Below are 19,204 nucleotides of genomic sequence, written 5' to 3'. Positions count from 1 at the left end.
TAATCTGCTGTTGACATTCCGCTGGGTCTTGAGGCCGTGTGCAGGGCTTGGGTTTCTCCTGGCCTGTATGATCCTCCGGCTCCTCTCAGCAGGCGGGCACGGGCATGGAGCACTTGCTTCTTGTCATTCTGGGGTGGATTAAGGACCCCAGGGCCAGGGGATTGGGGGTACTGAGAAGAGAGGAGATGAGAGGTGGGGCTGACAGCCAGCTGCTGGGTGGGGGCTCTGCTTCCCTCAAAGTCCGTCTGTGGGGGATGTGCTCAGATAGCCAGATGGAGCCTTGGAAATAACAATCACTCACACAGTCAGCAGGTGCTAACTGAGCACCTACGACGTGCTGGGGTAGACAGGAAAGGAGCAGCCTGCGCTATCTCGCCATTGTTATCCCTGAGCCTCGGAGAGGGGAGATGACTCCCCCAGGCCATGCGGTTGTTAGGTGATGGCGGCATTTGAATCCGGGTAGCCAGGCTCTCAAGCCTGCACGTTAAACTCACTGGCAGTCTTGTGGACCAACGCCGAAGGCAGAATCCAAGGGTGTGGACGTCACCAAAGGGGCGTGGCCCAGGCCCTGAGGCTGTATAATGAGGGTGTTCTGGGAGGGGGTCCTGGCAGGGCTGGAATGGGAGTCCTGTGGGCTTCCGTGAGGATGGGGCACCAAGGGGTCTTAAATGGGGGCTCGCTTGTCTTTCAAAGAGCGTTCTCCCAGTGTGGCTCCTTGGATGCAGACCTCTGAACAGGACTTTCTGTTCATCTGGTCACATTCCAAAGGCTTCATCTTGCTTTTTGGGGCACTGGCCCTGGTGTCCCCATGCTGGGCTCTGGCAACCCATGGCTGGGTGGGGGCCAAAAAAGGAACCTGAAATAGTCTTCAAAGACTGCTTCTCCTTGAGTCATGCCTGAAGCAAAGGCCCTTGGGTTGGCTGGGACCCCTGCCCATCTCTCCTTCTCTGATCTCCTCCCTTCCTTTGTCTTTCTTTCTCTTCATGCCTCCCGGGCACTTGGCGCTAATGAGCGAGAGACGGTCTCAGAGACCAACAGGCACCTCCTCTGTCCCTAAGAAACTCAGGATTGACTGGGAGGTTAAAGATGAAGACCTCAGTTACGACAGTGATAAGTCTCCAGTTGAGGTCAAAACCAAGGGCCTGAGGCTTGTAGGAGGAAGGGGGTGCTTCCTGAGAGTGCTTCCTCAGTTTCCCCACGTCATACCGTCATGGTGGGGGTTAAATTAGACGTTAGTAGAGAGCGCCTAGTGCAGCCTGGCACACCAGCTTTATCCATTCACTCATTTATTCATTCCTTTACATAGAGTGCCAGACTCTCTTCCAGAATCCAGATCAATATGGGCAACATTAATTACTTAATTACTCAATGCCAGGCCCAATGTTAAGAGCTCTAGACTCATTTGCTCCACACCAGAACTCCAAGTGGCAGATACTATTATCGTGCCCATTTTACAGATGAGGCACAAAAAGGTTAAGCAATATGCCCAGGATTGCATAGTTGAGGTAGAGCTGGGGTTCGAGACCAGATCAGCCTGGAGGCAGAGCCCAAGCCCTCCGCTGGTACTTTACCCTTAATCTGGTCCTCAATCCCGCACACTGCAGGTTGGAATGAAATCTCAGAATTGTTCTTTTCTGGACCTGCTAGATTGAAAGCTCCATGAAGCCAGGGATTATGTCTGGTCTGTTCACCTCTGCAGTTACTTCTCTTGGCATGTAGCAGGTATGCAGGAAACAAATGAATGAACAGCTGCCCAGGCCAAGTCTCCTGAGATTTCCAAAGGGGACTCTGTGGGCCATTGTTGGGGATGGCGGTGACACTGGGCAAACTCTGACTGGTGGCTTGGCCTTGGAAGGCAATCTGTCTGGCCTCTCCACTACCCAACCACCTCCAGGTTTTGCAGGGCCTGTGGAGATTGACCCGTGGCGGGTTCCAGAAGGCCCTGTATAGAATGTCAGTGGCTGAGCCCTTGAAAATCTGATCTCGCCCCAGCCCATCTCCCTAAGGTTTCCCCCAGATCATCAATCAGCAGCGAGACACGATCATATTTTATAGTGAGGCCAGGATGGGGGTTGGCATGAAACCCAAGCCCCAACTCGCCTGGGGTCCTGCCTGCTTAGGGGGATCAAGACTGGGCAGAGCCTTAACCCTTTGTGATCCTGTCCCTGCCAGCTGTGGGCACAGCTTCTCTTCTCCACCTGTCCTACCGAACTAGGTCTCTCAGGGGTGACAGCGAGACCGACAGGGCAGTGGGTAGGTCTTCTGGGTCCTTGACTGATCCCAGGGATGTGCAGGAAGGTCTGTGGATTAGAGGATGGTTCTGGTCCAACCTGAAAACCTGTGTTCTGGCTCCAAGTCTGCTCCTTTGTGGCTGTGTGACCTCGGGCAGGTCACTTCCCCTCTCTGGGCTCACTCCTCACCCCACATCTGGGAATCCCAACAGTTCTTTGCTCATCTCACTATGGTTATCCCATTGTCCTCGACATGGGTGGAACTTGATTCTTGGTTTAGGGCTCCATCATCTTCAATTCGAAGTCCTTCCCCCTGCGAATAGTTTAGCCATAATAAGAGACTCTGACCTCTCTTAGAAATTGCTATTTCCATTTTGGAACTTGAGGCCCAGATAGGAGTTTCCATTACCCCAGATGACACAGCAAATTACTCTAGGATTAGGCTGGAGCTCAAGTCTTCTGCTGCCAACCCCAGGGCCAGAACACTCCTCCCTTCTTTCCTCCCTCCTGTCACTGGAAATGAATCTACGGGCCAGCCTGGGGTCTCTGATGATTGCCACGGCTAAGGAGAACAGATGAACGTCCTGCCTCCCTTGTGATCAGAGGTTGGAAGGACTCAGGCTGAGGAATAAAGAAGCTCAGAGTGGCTTGAAACCACTGTCCCTAGCTCTGAGCCTTCTGGGAATGCCCCACCCAGGGAAGATGCCACGTGGTCTTCAGGAGAACCAAGGCTGGCAGGAGAAGCCACAGGGTGAAAGAGCTGCTTTGCTACCAGGAAGGAGGTCTGGGGCTGCAGGGTGACACCCCCAGTTGTGGTGTGAGTCAGTCCTTGGGTAGAACCCAGCCACTACCTGTCTGGGTGACCCTGGATCCTCAACCTTATTCTCTCTCTAATGAGAAGAATAATGCACAATGCCAACTTGCCTGTTTATCTTGAGCCTTAAATGCCATACTGACCACTGTCAGTTGCCCCACCATCAACGGAGCCTAAGTCATCATCAGGGCTGCCCCGGGAGGTCCTTGCGCCCCATCACTGAGGGTTGTTCCAGCAGCTCTGTGGTCGCGAGGCTAGACAGGGCCTCTTGTGGGAGGGGGCCGAGGGCCCCTTTCAGTGCTGATGGGAGCCTGGGGAGGGGAGGAGCAGTGACAGGGGAGGGCCTCTCTCGGGTCTCCGGTTACCAGCTCCTGGAATAGCAGAGGTCATTTTGGGGTTCGGGGAGGGAGCTCCAGGAGCAGCTTCCTCAGGTGGATGGGACTCTGGTGGATGGGGCGTCGCACCAACAGCTGGACTTGCCGGCTTGATAGAGAGCTGTTAGAAAATCAAATTTTCTGGTGCCCAGTCAGTGGGGTGGGCAGGCAGGCCTTGGAGAGCCTCAGGGCTGGGAGGGGGCGGGGCTCTGTATCCAGAGGCCTTGTCGCCTGCCCCTGCCGCTTCGCCAGGCTGTGCCTTGGGCTCAGAGACCCTCCCCTGCCCCCCTCCTTGGCTCCTGGGGGACCCAAGTCTTGGGTGGGGTCAAGCTTCTAACTGGCTGTGTGACCTGTCTGGGCCTCAGTTTCCCTGTCTGTAAATAGAGGGAGTCAGGCTAACTTTCCCTCTTTTCCCAGTGACTCCAGCTCATGCTTCAGGTCTCAGTTCACATACACCTCCTGAGAGAGACCACCCTCCCCTCCAGCCACCCTATGTCCCTGCCTTCCCTATTCCCTCGTTCACAGCAGCCTGCTCGTTTTTCCCTGACACTCAGCACTATCCACAGTGATTTCATCTGTGCCCGTCTCTCCTGCTGGAAGGCAAGCTCCCTGAGGGAAGGACCCTGGCTCCCCGTTCGCTGTTGTATCTCCAGGGCCGACACAACATCTGGCACATAGTAGGTCCTCACTAAATCATTGCTGACTGAAGGAATAAATGACAGACCCTCTGCTAGGTGCTCAGGAAAGCAGGGACACAGTGTCCTCAAGAGCTGATAGTCCAATGTGAGTGGTGGATGTGTTCCCAGGTCACTTTATTCCTGAAGCCATGGAAAAAAAGGCTGGAAGGAGAGGGAAGAGAGGTGGCCTGGAGCACAGAGTGGGGTGAGGGGGTGAGGGGCAAGAACTGATGGGGCTGGGGGATGGGCTGGGGCAGGGCTGGGGCTTCACACTGGAGTGTGGGCATCGCCATGGTCACAAGGAAGGTCAGCCCTGGAAATTGGGCCAGGGTTAATGGGTCCCTCCTGCTGTGCTGGCAACTCTGGCTTTAGCTCCCAGCCTTGAGCATGGCTGAGTTCTTTTTGGGGGGCGGCAGAGAATCCCACCCAGAGGTGGCAGGATGAAGCAGCGCAGCAGATGGCCCAGATCTGCTGCTCACTGGCCGGATGACCCTGGGACAAGCCCTCTCACAGACCCCAGCTGTGCAAGGGGCTGCTGGGTGGGAGTAACAGTGCCTGGCACATAGTGAACACTTGATGATCAATAGAACATTTATACCCATATCTTAGAGGGAAAAAGTGAGTCCCAGAGAGGGGAAATCCTACATTTACTGAATATTTAATTAGTGCCTGATTAAGTTGTCCACTGGAATCCTGCCCCTGCTCTTGATAAACCCAGGCTTGTAGAAAACAGCTGGAAGGGGCTCATCCTAAAGGTTTGTTGCTGTCACTCCATTTGGCAGATGAGCAACTAATGGGCCCGGAGAGCCACGTCCCAGCTGAAGGTCGACAGCGCCTGCTGGAGGCCGGGGGGTGGAGGGTGACCGTCTCCCAGCCGTGTCCCTGGGCGTGGGGTTGGGGGCAGCACTATGGTAGGTCTTTGCTCCTCCTTCTCTCTTTCTTTTCTTCTTTTCTTCCTTAAAACAAACAAAAAAACAAAACAATGGATCTCTTGTGACTTGGAAATATGGCCTGAATCCCGTGTCTGGCCCTGGAATGTTTTTATGGCCCTTTCCAGCCAGGGCTGCGAAGCCCCGAGCTCCCGTTCCTCAGAGCTGGCCGGGAGAGGCCCATCCATCTTCCCCAGCTGGCGGCCACACGTGGGAAAGGCCGGCTGGCAGGGGGTGGCACCTGTTACTCTCACTCTCCCTAAGCTCAGCCCTGAGGGTCGTTCCAGTCCCTCGTAGGGACAGTGATGGGGGGAGTGTCACGGTCATCTACTCCGAGCACTGCTGACATTGCTAAGGGTGATGAGGCTGCCGTAAGAGTGGGGGTCTTAGAAGACCTGGGCTTTTCCACTACTGTACTACACTGGCCCTGGGGAGCCCCAGAGAGGAGAGGAGCCAGCTGTGGCCCTGGGAGGCCTCCCATTCTAAAAGCAAGACAGAGTCGGCGGGCAGCTACAGTGCAGAGGGTAGCACTGGCAGCAAGGGGAAGGGCAAGCTAGTCTGAAGGAACAGCATTTGCAAAGGCACAGAGGCTCGGCAGAGCAGGGCGTGCTTGGGGAAATTCATGGGGTACAAGGCTGGGAGGGGGCAGTTGCAGCTGGAGATGTTGGCAGGGCTGGATCATGGAGACAGGGCCATGCACTTGGGCTCATCCTGATGGCGATGGGGGGTGGTCACTGCAGGAGGGTGACACGGTCAGATCTGCATTCTAAGAACATCTCTGCTCTCGGGGTGGAGGAAGTGTTGAGAGTGGATGGGGAGACAGAGAGTAGTAAATGAAGCTGAGATGCATCCCGATGGGAAGGCAGTGAGGTGGCCTGGGCTGAGAGCAAGCTCAAGAGTCACCCACCCACGATACTCCTGGCATTGTCCCTTGTGAAGGCACCTCACCTCTCTGGGCCTCAGTTTCCCCACGTTTGTAATGAGGGAGTTGGACAGGCAAGGTCTGGTGGACCTCAGACCACCCGGGTTATACGCTGCTCTGTCATTAATCAGTAATGGCAATCTCTCTGAGCCTCAGTTTCCCTATTTGTAAAATGCCAAACTCACTAGGGTGTTGGGAACACCAACTCACCGTTCGTAAGGGGACTTTACAAATCAGTGACTGAGAAATTCTTCCGTGTTAAACCCCTCCCAGGTTGCAATGGCCCTATCTCTGTGATTACTCTGTTTGGGGGCTTGCCGGGAACACTGGCGGTCTTGGTGCTAAAGGAAAACAGTGGCTGAGCAAGCGATCCTGGGTGGGGTGGATGGAAGGGCCACTCAGGTTTCAGAGATCCCGGGACCTTCAGAGCTCGGAGGAATTTTCCCAGGCTGGGGAAGCAGGCAGCTGGAAGCCATCCGTCCCAGGGAATGGGGCAGGATCAGGGGTCCTGCCAAGGTCTTTTGCTGGGAATGAGAACTTTGGGGATGGGGGGGGGCAGGATTCTCCCATCCAGCCTGGAAAGACGAAACCCTTCTGCCTGGGCAGCTGCTTGTGGGGATGCCAAAAACAAACCAGCCTGGCCCCTGGGATCCCCTGGGTCTGTGACAGGTGGGGGGCACTTGGAGCCCTAAGAGCTCCAGGAGCCAGGAAAACCCTGCTTGGAATCAGCCACCCTCTGTGCCTGAACAGTCTTTGGCATAGACCTGCCCTGGGTGGGGACCTGAGGACCTTGCTCTCAGGGTGCTGAGGCTTCCCCTGGGTATCCAAGTGCCACAGCCCAGGAGACAGGGAGGTGGAGACCCCGTGGCACAGCCAGAGCCCCACTTTGGAGCCTGGCAGACTCAAAAGTCCAAGTCCATCTGACCTGCAAGGTTGTTGTGAAGATTAGAGGTAATATCTGAGAAGCACCAGCGCATAGTAGGTGCTTGCTCAATAGATGCTAATTATATGCTAGAAGGGGTATAGACTAATGATTGAGAACACAGGCAGAGCCTGACTGGCTGGATTCAAATCCTACCTCTGCCACTTCCTAGCTCAGTAAATTAATTAACATTTCCGAACCTCAATTTCCTCATGTGCTACACTCTGGACGTGCCTGGCAATGCAGGGAGCCCTCGGTAAGCACTTGCTGTGATTGTTATGATTGTTGCTATCAACATCATGTGAATGAATACTTTCGGCCCCAATTTACAGAATGAGAACACTTTTTTTTTTCTTGCCAACCCTGATAACAATAACAGCTGCCATTACCCCATGCCTTCTCTGTCCTGGGTATCCCACCTGGTGACTTACATACGCTATCTTGGGGGTCTACCCACCGCTCAGGAATATAATAATTTGCTGTCCTCATTTTATAGATGAGGAAGGAAAGACCCTGAGACGCATCTGTAGAGACGCATCCGAGGGCTCACAGGTATTAAATACCAGGGAGAAGAGATTGCAGCGCAGGGGGAGCAGTTGGGGGCGGATTTGCAGGCAGTGGAGACAGACCCAGGTATAGGAAGAGCTCCGGACAGGAGTCAGGAGCCCAGAGTTTAGGTTAGCACGGTGGTCACCTCTCTGAGCCTCTGGTTTCTCATATGTCAGCTGTAGATGGTGATAGTAGGGACCACGTGAAGTGGAGCTGGGATGAGCCTTAGTGGAAATCGTGTGTGTAGAGCTCCTGGCACAGTTCCTGGTACGAAGTAAGTGCTGGTGGAGGGGGTGTGAGGGGAGGGGGGTTTGTGTTATGGATGTTCATGGTATTACTGGGTTTGATGTTAATATAGAAGTTGTTGTTGGTGGGTTAACGTAGTCGTGGTGACTGTCGTCGGGGTTATTGTTGCTGGTGTTGTTGATGGTGGTGATGTGGGATTGGTGATGGTGCTGGAGGTGTTGGTATTCGTGATGGTAGTGTTGGTATTGGGGATGTTCTTATTGGTGTCAGGGTTGTTGTTGGTGGTGGTGGTTTGGGGGATGCTGTTGTGTTTGGGGTCCAGCACCCACCCAGCTGGGCTGAAACAATGCCACAGCTGATAAGCCTACAGATACTGCAGCCAGACTTTCCCTAAGGAGTCTGTGCTCTGCCAACATGCCTGTGTGCTTTGGCATCTGGCTTTCTTTGCCTTTCCTGTTTTCCTTTTGAAAAACTCCAGCCTGGACTGAAAAAGCATGTGGCCACAGTTCAGTTGGGTTTGGGAAGGGGATCAGGGTGTCGGGCAAGGTCAGTAAGAGGGGTGGGTAGTTGGGTGAGAAAGAGGGGACAACTGGGTGGGGGTGAGACCTGGGGACGGCGGGGCCCACAGAGCCTTTCCCACTGGGCATTTTCCTGCCCACCCCTCCTTCAGTCCGTCAGTCCCTCCCTCCTGCCTTTCCTCTCTCTCTGTTCACCTCTTTGTTCTCTAATTCACTTGTTTAGCAAAGACTCACTGGGACCCTTGGTGCCAGGCCCTGAGAGAGCCCCTGGTGAACGGAGATGAACGGGACACTATTTCAGACCGTGAGTTCCTTGAGAGGAGGGTGCTTGTCTACCTCGTCCATCACAGTATCCCAGCACCTGTTGAATGAGTGCACGCGCAAATGAATGAATGCACTCATGCACAGAGGGGCCAATGACACCCCCTTTCTCAGGAAGCTCATGGACTGTGAGATCATCAGTGGGTACAGTGCGAGTGGCACCCGGAGCTCTGGGACCATGAGGAAGGGGGTGATCACTTGTGCCCAGGGGTCTGGGAAAGGTTTCTTAAAGAGCTGACAATCAATCTGGGCATTACAGCAATGTCACCAGGAGGGTAGTGGGAAAGGCCCCGCAGCAGAAGGAACAGCCTTTACTTGGGCCACTCAACCTCACTTCTCCACCTCCCCCAGTTCCCGAGACTGCTGGCGGAGGTCACCGAGGAGCCTCCTGGGCCCTGGCGAGTTACCTCCTTGGGATGGGGTGGGCTGGGGCTTGATCTAAGCCTTGCTTGAAGGTGCTAGTGTGGGCCAGAGTGCTGCCTGGGGATGTTCTAGAATCCCAAGCTGGGTTCCTCAGGGCTTTGGGGTTCCATGGAGGCATCTCTGCAGACAAGAAGGGTACTGAAGGGCCCTGGCCTCAGGCAAAGCGGCACCTCTGTTGTCTGCTCTACCCACTAGGACCTTTTCAAAATGCAGATCTTGTCCCATCTTCACCTTCAATGGCTTCTGGTTATTGTTAAGATAAAGAACAAAATCCTTATGTGGCCTACAGGGATGATAAGGACAGCCCTGCGCTTGTCACCACATCCCAGCTCCCCCTGTCCCACCCATGCCGCTCCCTGAGTCTGGGGCACCCAGCAGATTTCTACTCAGCCAGGTCTTAGCTTCCTCGGGGAGGCCTTCCTGATGCCCCAGGGAGGTCCTGCCCGTCATTTGGGCCTATGGCACCCTGACCTTCCCCTGGGGTCCTTTCACTGTTTGGTCTCACATTCCACATTGAAACCATTTGTTGTCTGCCATCTCCACAGACGGCCAGCTCCAGGGGACAGGGAGAAGGCCTGTCTCCTTTGCTGCTGTGTCTCCAGGGCTTAGCCCAGGGCCCAGCACACAGTGGGTGCCCAGTGAACACTGTGAAGTCAACCATCTCGTCCAGCCCTCTTGGGCTGTAGATGGAGGAGCCAAGGCCCAGAGAGGGACATGACTGTCCCAGGGTCACACAGCAGGTCAGGGACAGAGCCAGCCATGTGTCCTCTGTCCCATGCTTTCCCCATTGTCCCCTGCGACCTCTCCAGGGCTCTTGTCCCATCTTCCCTGGGCAGATCTCCACCTCTCCTGTCCTCATTCTCCACTGCTTGTCTTAATCCTTGCACTTCCTCTGGACACTCCCTGGAACATCTGCAAGCTGGGATGGGCATGGGAAGCTGGCAGTGGCTTCATCTTCCCTGCAGAGGGGGCAGGAAGTACCCCCACCCCCTCACCCCCTGCTCTGGCCACTTGGCCCAGACCCTCTCCTCTAAGCCCCGTCCTGGGAAAGGCTCCCCTGGCCCAGTGTGGCATTCCTGGCCCAGTCTTGCCAAGGTCCTCAGCTGGTGAAGGCCAAGACATGGGGGACAGAGAGCGCTGGCATCCAGACCCGCAGGGGTGGGGTGGGGGCATTGATGGGAACCGGACTCCCATCCCAGCGCCCCCGTATCTCAGTCATGATGGAGGCTCCCCCTGCAAGAGGCAGAGAGTGTGGAGAGGGTTTGGCGAGGAGGTGGCCGGTGGCCAGAGCGGGATGAATAACGCCAGAGAGGCCAGACCACTTCTGGGAAACACCCTTGAAAATTGATTCTCAGTGTGGAAAGCCAGTGGGCAAAGCAGGGTCTTTCGGGGTCTTTTGAGCCTGTGGGCTGCGGCGCGTTCCCCTCGATCCTCTAGGGCTGCCATTCCCAGGGAGGCTCAGTTCCACCCGGTCTGCCAGGTTCCCAAGGAACCACCGCCCGTCTGGATGTGCAAGGCTGTGGCCAGCTAGACAGAGACAATAACAGCAACAGTAACAGCCCGTGACCTTGACTTAGCCATTTCTACCCTGCCGTGCTCCAGGCGGGATCTGAGGCAGCCTGGGAAATTTGTATTCCATTTGGCACATGATCGAATGCCCTCACATAGTAGGTATACACAAATACTGGTGAAATATTCCATCTGGTCTTCACGACAATCTTGAGAAGTGGGAATTATTACTAGTTCCCATTTTGCAGATGAGGAAACTGAGCATCCCAGGTGAGAGTCTTGCCCAAGGGCTTCTAGCTGCTGTGAGCAGACCAGGGGCTTTGACTGCAGACCCCACTGTCTACAGTGGGGGAATGGGTGGGACACGGGGCAGAGCGCCCAGGAGGTGGGTGCCATAGCTCCGGCAGCCAGGAGAGAACGTCGTGGAGACTGAGAAATTGCAGACTCACCGTGGCACAGGCTCCAGAACAAACAGGCAACCCACCAAAGAATACTTTCTAGTGTTTGCTTATTTTTTCTTCTGGTTATTACAGTAAGGCATGCTTATTAGAGGAAATACAGAGAGCTATAATGAAGAAAGTAAACACACCTCCCAATGGCAAACAGGACCAAAACAGAGGCAGTGAAGGGTAACTGAAAGCCAGACATTTGGGGCTCAAATCCCCATTCTGCCCCGGACAGGCGCTCAAGCTCTCTGAGACTCAGTTTCCTTCTTTGTAAGATGGAGATAATCCTTTTGACATGATGGAAGGGTTGTTGGAGAAAAATAAGGTGATATTTGGCAAGAGCCTCCTGAGGATGCCGTGGTCTGAGTGCTGCAGGCTCGCCATGCCGTACTGTAAGCGTGGCTTCCACCTGCTCCGCGTTATCCCTCCATCACCGGGATCATGCTGTGGACTTTTGAATCCTGCTTTTAAAAAAACTTTATTCTGAAATTATTATAGATTCATAGGAAGTTGCAAAAATAGGACAGAGAGATCCCATGTCCCATTCACCCAGCTTCTCCCAACAGTTATGTCTTATATAACTACAGTTCAATATCAAAACCAGGCAGTTGGCATGGGTGCCTGTGTTCTATGGTTCTCTGCCATGTTATCAGACGTGTAGCTTTGTGGAAGCACCACCACGATTAAGATACAGAACACAAAGACCTCCCTTGTGCCACCCCTTTATAGTCCTCTGCTCCCTGCCCCTGCCATCCCTTACCCCCAGCCATCACTAATCTGTTCTCTGTCTCTGTAATTTCATATTTTGAGAGTGTTATGTACATGGAGTCACACAGTAGGTGACCTGTTGAGTTTGGCTTTTTTCACTCAGCGTGATTCTTTAGTGATTCATCCAGGTGTTTGCAGGTATCAACAGTTCATTCATTTTTATTGCCGAGTAGCATTCCACGGTGTGGATGTATCACTGTGTGTTCAGTCATTTGCCAATTGAAGGACTTTTTGGTTGTTTCCAACTTTTGGCTGTTACAAGTAAAGCTGCTATGAGCATTGGGGCACAAGTTTTTGTGTAGACGTCAATTTTCTTTTTTTTTTTTTTGTCTTTTATGTGACCGGCCGCACCGTGCTCAGCCAGTGAGCGCACCGGCCATCCCTATATAGGATCCGAACCCGCGGCGGGAGTGCTGCTGCGCTCCCAGCACCGCACTCTCCCGAGTGCGCCACGGGGTCGGCCCAGACATCAATTTTCTTATCTCTGGGATAAAGGCCCAGGAGTGCAACTGCTGGGTTCTATGGTAAATGCATGTTTAGTTTTTTAAGAAACTGTCAAACTTGGTGGCAAGTGGCAGGAGATGAGGCAGTAGACACAGAAGCTGAGGAACAGGACGTGGGGTCACTTGTGTTAGAAAGATCACTCCGGCCACAGTGGGCCAGAGTGGGTGCAAAGAGAAGAGGCAGCGACATGGTGGAGACCCCTGGGCACCAAGGCAATGCGCGAATCATAGCCACATGGAACCGAAGAATCCCTGAGCTGGGGAAGCCCCCCAAAATATCCAACCCCCTCCCTTTGCAGTCATGGAAGGGAGGCCCTGAGAAAGCAAGTGACTGGCCCAAGGTCGTACAGAATGATGGTGGCAGAGCCAGAAGTAGGGATAAAAAGGGAAAGGTTGAGTGAGCTCCTGGCCCAGGGACAGATGGCAGAGTCACCACCCCACGGACCCACCCATCCCCTAGCTTCTGCCACCCGTTCTCCAACTCTCCCTGTCCCCCAGCCTTTGCACCAGAGCTTGGACAGGCACATCCATGTGACCCTGGCTCCTGAGCCTCTCCTAAGTTCCCTCTCCCCACCGGCCTCTCTGGAGGCCACCTTCTTGGCCATCAGCCAGACTTCCCAGCTAAAATCTGATGCGACTAATAGAAGCTGATGGCCGCAAGGCCTCTCTGTTAATTGGGGCCTAATTGGAGGTGGCCGTGGACACAGCTGGGCTGTGGAAAGGGTGTGGCCCACAGTGCTGGTCTCCCCCCACCCCAGGTCCCTCCTGACACTGCCACGGAAGAACAGGCCAAGCTCCAGGCTATGGGGCCTTCAGAGACCCTCATTTGTTCATTCCACAAAGACTTACTGAGGGGACTACCTACCAGGTGCTGACAACACAGCTGTGACCAAGACTGACATGAAGCAGACAGTCATGGCCCTGCCTTCATGGAGCTGACAGCCCAAATGCAGGGTCAGATGATAAGCAGGGGGACAAGACCATCTCAGTGGGAGGCGATGCACTTGGACAGTAAAGCAGGGAAGAGGATGGAATCTGCCAGGGGGGGACCTGTGCTTGACATGATGTGACTAGCGAAGGGTGAGAAGAAGGGAGCCAAGCAAAGATCTGGGGGGAGAACATTCCAGGCAGAGGGAGCTGCGAATGCAAAAGCAGAACTTGAAACCAGGAGTCAGAAGTCCTGAGTTCAAATCCTGACCAAGCAAAGATCTGGGGGGAGAACATTCCAGGCAGAGGGAGCTGCGAATGCAAAAGCAGAACTCGAAACCAGGAGTCAGAAGTCCTGAGTTCAAATCCTGACTCTGCTGAGGCTTGCTCAGTGGCCTTGGGCAAGGGCTGTTTCCTCTCCATCCCTGTTGCTATCCTGATGGGATTGGGCTCATGGGTGCTTCCAAGCCTTAGCTTTTGTGTAAGTGGAAACTGGGAGGGCCACATGGGGTGTGGAAGGAGAGCTGAGATTTCATCTGGGGCAGCTCCGACAGAGGTGTGGGAAGTCCACCGGAAGCCTGCTGATCTGCGCTGCAGGCAGGGAGGCAGCAGGTCCAAGCTTCACATGCCCCAGCTAATTGAATTAACTCTTAGCACGCTAGCTGCCAATGCCCCTAGTGCTGGTTTTCTTTCTCACATTCAGCAACTACAGCAGTAATTTAGGAAGGGGTATTTATTTCATTTCTCTAAGGCGACTAGTGAAATTCATCCTCCAGGTGGTGCCCCTGAAGAGGTAGACCAGATGGCTCCAGGAAGGGCTGCGCTTCAGATGGGAATTGGGGAGCTTGAGGACAGGCGGGTGCAAAACAGCAGTGAGACCCAGTGCTCCCTCCTGTCTTCACCCTGGGGAACACCCAGAATGACGGGGAGAATCAGCTCCTGTTGGGGTGCTCTCACTGTCTGATGGCGGATGCATAGCAACTGACCTGGGAGAATTCCCTGTCTGAGTTTTAAAGCCAAACCAACAAACATTAAAACACATACCAAGAAGTTTATGAATAGAATGAGACCTGGTTACTGAGGACTCAGGGAGCGTTGCAGATGCCTGAGTTTTGCATGAACTTGTGGCAGGCAGAGAGATGGGCCCAGGTGCTCCTGGACTTGGGAGTTGATGGGAGGTGACAGGTGACAGAGCAAGGGGATGAAGGGGGGTGGCTCCAGACTGCCTGGCCTTGCACCTGCTCCAGCATCCACTACTGTGTGACCTTGAGCCTGTTATTTGACCTCTTATGTTTCAGTTTGTTTCATCTATAAAATGGGAGGTTTGGGGACTTAAATTAATTCATAGCTTCTGAAGGGCTTAGAACAGTACCTGGCACATAGGGATTACTTGACAAATGGCTATTATTTTGATTATTTTTGCTTTTCCCTTATGTAGCTGATCAGACAGGCTCAGGGAGAGGCAATGATCTGTCTGAAGTTCTTCAGCTAGCTGGTGGCTGCTCCAGGACTTGAACCCAGACCCCTTAACTCTACATCGAGTCTTCTTTTCACTGCACTGACTGTTCCTCCCAACAGCCACATTAACAGATCTGTCTGAAGTTCTTCAGCTAGCTGGTGGCTGCTCCAGGACTTGAACCCAGACCCCTTAATTCTACATCGAGTCTTCTTTTCACTGCACTGACTGTTCCTCCCAACAGCCACATTAACAGTGTTCCAGGATCCTCACAATCACCCTGTGAAGCTGCCCAGGGGGATACTGTTGCCCCATTTTGCAGATGAGGACACTGAGGCCCAGAAAACTTTTACTACCTAAAGGCAGGAACCACATCTTGTTCACTGTAGCATCCTGGTCCTTGTCACAAAGTATTTGATCTGACAATACTTGTTGAATTAAAGATGAAAAGAGGAAGGAATGGGGCCAGGGGGTAGGCAGGGAGCTGAGGGCAATGTAACGTCACGCTGGGCTGGAGTTAACCCAGATCTGCTGCCTCCCAGGCTAACATCTGTCTCCCTCCACTACACGGACCATCCCAGATTCAGACATCTGCAGTGGGGTTCCAGCCTGAGCTCATCTTCCAGCCTAGTCTGTCTCCCTTGTAGCCTGTATCCTTAAGCCGGGGGACGCTTATGTCAGGGGGTGCGGCACAGAGCCTCTGGGCCTGGACACTGAGACTTCATGTCCAGGGCCTTGGGAAACCTCACACCTGGCTGGGGAAAGATGACAAACACGGCAGAACAGTGTCTGTGACGTCCTGTGAATTAATCTGAGCATCCCGGGCCCCAGGCAGTACAAGTGGTGGCAGCAGGGGGGGATCCTGTTTCCAACACTGATTAAATCGGAATGCTCTGCCAGTCCGTACCCATTAGCACAGCCAGAGAGGGCAGCTAAAGTGGAGAAGATGTGGCTGACACGTGAGTGGAGGGGGCACTAGGGTGTGGGGTGCAGGGCCAGGCAGAGGCTCTGGGCAGTGCAGACAGGGCAGGGGCACAAGAGGGGCTCTCTGGCCATGGACCCCCATCTGGGCATTGGGATGCTCACCCCCTGCCACCCTCCCCTGGTGATGTGAGCTCTCCTGGGGCTCCTGGGTGAGCACTGGCTGAGCAGGTTCAGTTAACCTCTGTGGACCCCCAAAGTATTCATCATTCCATGTGTAGAGGAGACTTCTTGAACTGGGTGTTGTCGGCCGAGTAGGAGTTTTCTTGGCTCACTCCCCCGGCCTCATCTCTTATTATTCCCACCTCCCCCACAGCTGGCTAATTCACACCTCTGTGCCTTTGCACGTACTGATCTCTTTGCCTTCTTTCCTTCCCTGTGTGCCACTTGGCAAACTCCTACACACGGTGGAAATAAACAAGACCAACCAAATGAGAAAAGCAAAGGCTATTTTTATTCAGGGCTTTCTATAGCAAGGGAATCAGCCCCCATCACTTGCATTTTGGCAGAGACTCAAAGACAGGCAGAGCAACAGGAAAGCTTTATAGTGGAAAAATAGGTTTTGGGTGTGCCCTGACTGGAGGCTGTTTGCCTGGGGAGGCAGGAGGCAGCTGACTAGAAGTGGGGCATCCTGTGTGATTGGTTAGGGGTACACATCTGGCTTTCTCTGGTTGGTCTAAATTGGAAGTGAGGACAAACATTAGGAAAACTGTCAGTTATTAATCAAGTCCTGGCCACTTGGGGTCAATTGCTGTAGAAGTTATTCTTTAGCTTTCTGGATTGTCACTAGAGAGAGCAATCTGGCTTTCTACGTGTCTGACTTATCTAAATTGGAAGTGAGGACAAACATTAGGAAAACTGTCAGTTATTAATCAAGTCCTGGCCATTTGGGGTCAATTGCTGTAGAAGTTATTCTTTAGCTTCCTGGATTGTCACTAGAGAGAGCAATCTGGCTTTCTACGTGTCTGACTTAACAGCAGGCTGACCTCCTGGGTTGTTTGTTGTAGATAACGGGGTTGGTTTCCTGGGCCATTTGCTGCAGGTTGTGGGTCAAAGTTCTATTTTTATATACGGTCTGGCCATTGTCTGTTGCAGTCTCTCCAAATCTTTCAAGGACAAGAACATGATCCAGAGCCACCTCCTCCAGGAAGCCTTCCATATACTCCAAGGTCAGAGTAGGTTACCTCCTGGCATGCTCCCACACTCCGTTTCTATGGAGGCATCGTTGCTCCTGGTCCAGACTAGTACAGGTTTGAATCCTTTTCCCCACTCTTTAGCAGTGTATGTCCTGAGCCAAGTGAAAACCTCTTGGCTTCCTCATCTGTAAAATGGAAGAGAATAATAGTACTATCATGAAGATTAGATGAGATAATAAATACACAGTGTTTAGAACGTTGCTATCAATACTAGCATTATTATTACCACTGACCCAGCAAGCATCAGGGTGGACGGGGCCATTTGTTTAGGATCTCTCTCCCCTTTAGACTGGGGGTGAAGTTGGGGGGAATGTCAGCTCCAGGTCCCACCCCTCCTTTTCAACAACCCACCTGGCTCCCAGTGCAGCCCAGGTACAGCACAGACATCTTTGCCTGTCAGCCTGACTCCCACTGAATTGGGAGCCTTTGAGGATAAAAACAAGTTTCTTATATTCTCTGTTCTTAACGCCTGTCTCACGGTCTATCCAGGAATGGGAGCCCGGGGAGGTCAGCTGGATGAGCACAGAAGTGAGTGAGGGAACGAATGCTCGGTGCTGCTCCACAGCCAGCTTTGCCTTCCCCTCGCACTCACAGGACAAGCACTCCCCTCTTCCTTGGCTCTGACAGGTGGCCTGTGTGTGTGTGTGTTGGGGGGTGGGTGGCTGCGACCCTTGCCCCTGGGGGAGGTTTATGCTGGAGGAGGGTTGGAGAAACAGGGAGGAGGAGGATGGGGGCTCTGTTCAAGGGCGGCCTCCTGACAGCTGGAGCTCTCCTAGGGTAGGTCACGCTTCCTCCAGAGGGGATGAGCTCCCCGTCACTGGAGGTATGTAACCAGGATCATGGTGCTGCAGAGTCTTTGTTTCATTCATTCATTGATTTTTATATGCATTTGTTCATTTCTTCAGGACATCTATGCTGGGTGAGCAACACTGGGCGGACAATTTCATCAGAGGGGTGATTCCCAAATCATGGGGTGTGTGGCATGAGAGACCCACTTATCCCTCCTTGGCCAGACGTGTCTACAACCTCCCACTGACCCCATGTCACAGAGCCCTCCACCTCCCCACCTCTCTCACAAATCATAGAAAAGAGGAAAAAGCTGTTCTCAGAAAAACACATCCCTAACCACATAGAAAGCCAATTCTCACTAATAGCTCAGCTGCTTTTTTAGTGAGAAGTGTGTTTGGACAGATAGGTGCCACTTCGAGATGCCAAGGAGCTGCAGAGCTGAGCCTCCACTGGAAGCAACCAAATTTTGATTTTAGGTTTTTTTAAAAAAACTTTTTGTTGAATTATAACAAATACAGCAAAGAGCACAAAAATTGCTAAGCATACAGAAAGAAAATTTTTCACCACGTAAATGCACCTGCACAGCCAGCACTCAGATCAAGAAAGAGAACATCACCAGTTCCCAGAAGCCCCCTCAGACCCCTGCCGGTGGCCACTCCCCCCACTCCCAAAGGGAAACACTTTCACATAATGGAATCGTACAGTAGAGCCCCTTTTATGTCTAGCTGCTTCCACTTGACACGTGGTTCTGTGTAGCTGAACTTTATTTATGCTCAGTGCCCTGTAGTAGTCAATCCCATTGCATGAATGTACCTCAACGTGTTTGTCTGTTCTACTTGCAATGGACATTTGGATAGTTCCCAGTTTGGGGCTCCATGAATAGCCCCGCTATGGGCATTCTAGCAAATGGCACAGGCACTCACGTTGAACGTGTACCTAGGAGGGAAATTTCTGGGCCATAGGGAAGGCTTATGTTCTCCTTTACAGATACTGCCAAACAGCTTCCCAAAGTGNGGATGTTCAGTGGTTTCACTGACAATTATTGGGAAGTCAAGTCACAGTGTGGGTGGGGGATGGGTTTGCAGAGACATTGTGGTGGGGCATGGTGAGCGGGGTGGGGGGCATCTTCTTTTCTCTTATTAACAGAGCAGTCATCTTGGTCTGTCTGCCCCATGACTTTGACCTCCTAGACCCTGTGACATAGGGTTTATCCTCAAACTGCTCCCTGGCAGGGCCCCATGCAAGATAACCCGCTGCTGCCCCTCCCACCTTGGAGAAGACGACTCCCCAAGGCTCGGCAGCTCTGGGTGGCGAATCCCTGCTCACTGGGAATGCGCTTTCTGGACAAGACATGGCTCTTACTCATTCACCCGTTTCTTCATTCATTCATTCATTTACCCATTTTCCCTTCCTCCTCTCCTTCCTTCCTTCCCCTTTTCTCATCCCTTTCTCCCTTCCTTCCAAGGACATCCTATGTAAAATCCCAATCCCCTGACTCCCAGTTTCCTTCTTTATTTTCTCCTTACTATTTAGAGCCATGAGACATTCTACTCTCTAAACATACAGATTTTACTTCTTTACTGAGGTTTACTTTAGGTACCGTAAGATGCACAGATTTTACATGTTCAGTTTGATGAGTTTTGGCAAATGTGTACACCCATGTTACCACCTTCCCTCTCAAGACAACCCTCCCATCACTCCAG

This window comes from Galeopterus variegatus, unplaced genomic scaffold (genome assembly GCF_000696425.1).
Source record: "Galeopterus variegatus unplaced genomic scaffold, G_variegatus-3.0.2 Scaffold137, whole genome shotgun sequence".
In the NCBI taxonomy this organism is placed as follows: domain Eukaryota; kingdom Metazoa; phylum Chordata; class Mammalia; order Dermoptera; family Cynocephalidae; genus Galeopterus; species Galeopterus variegatus.
The sequence above is the reverse complement of the archived record's forward strand: the minus strand, read 5'-3'. Positions refer to the sequence as shown.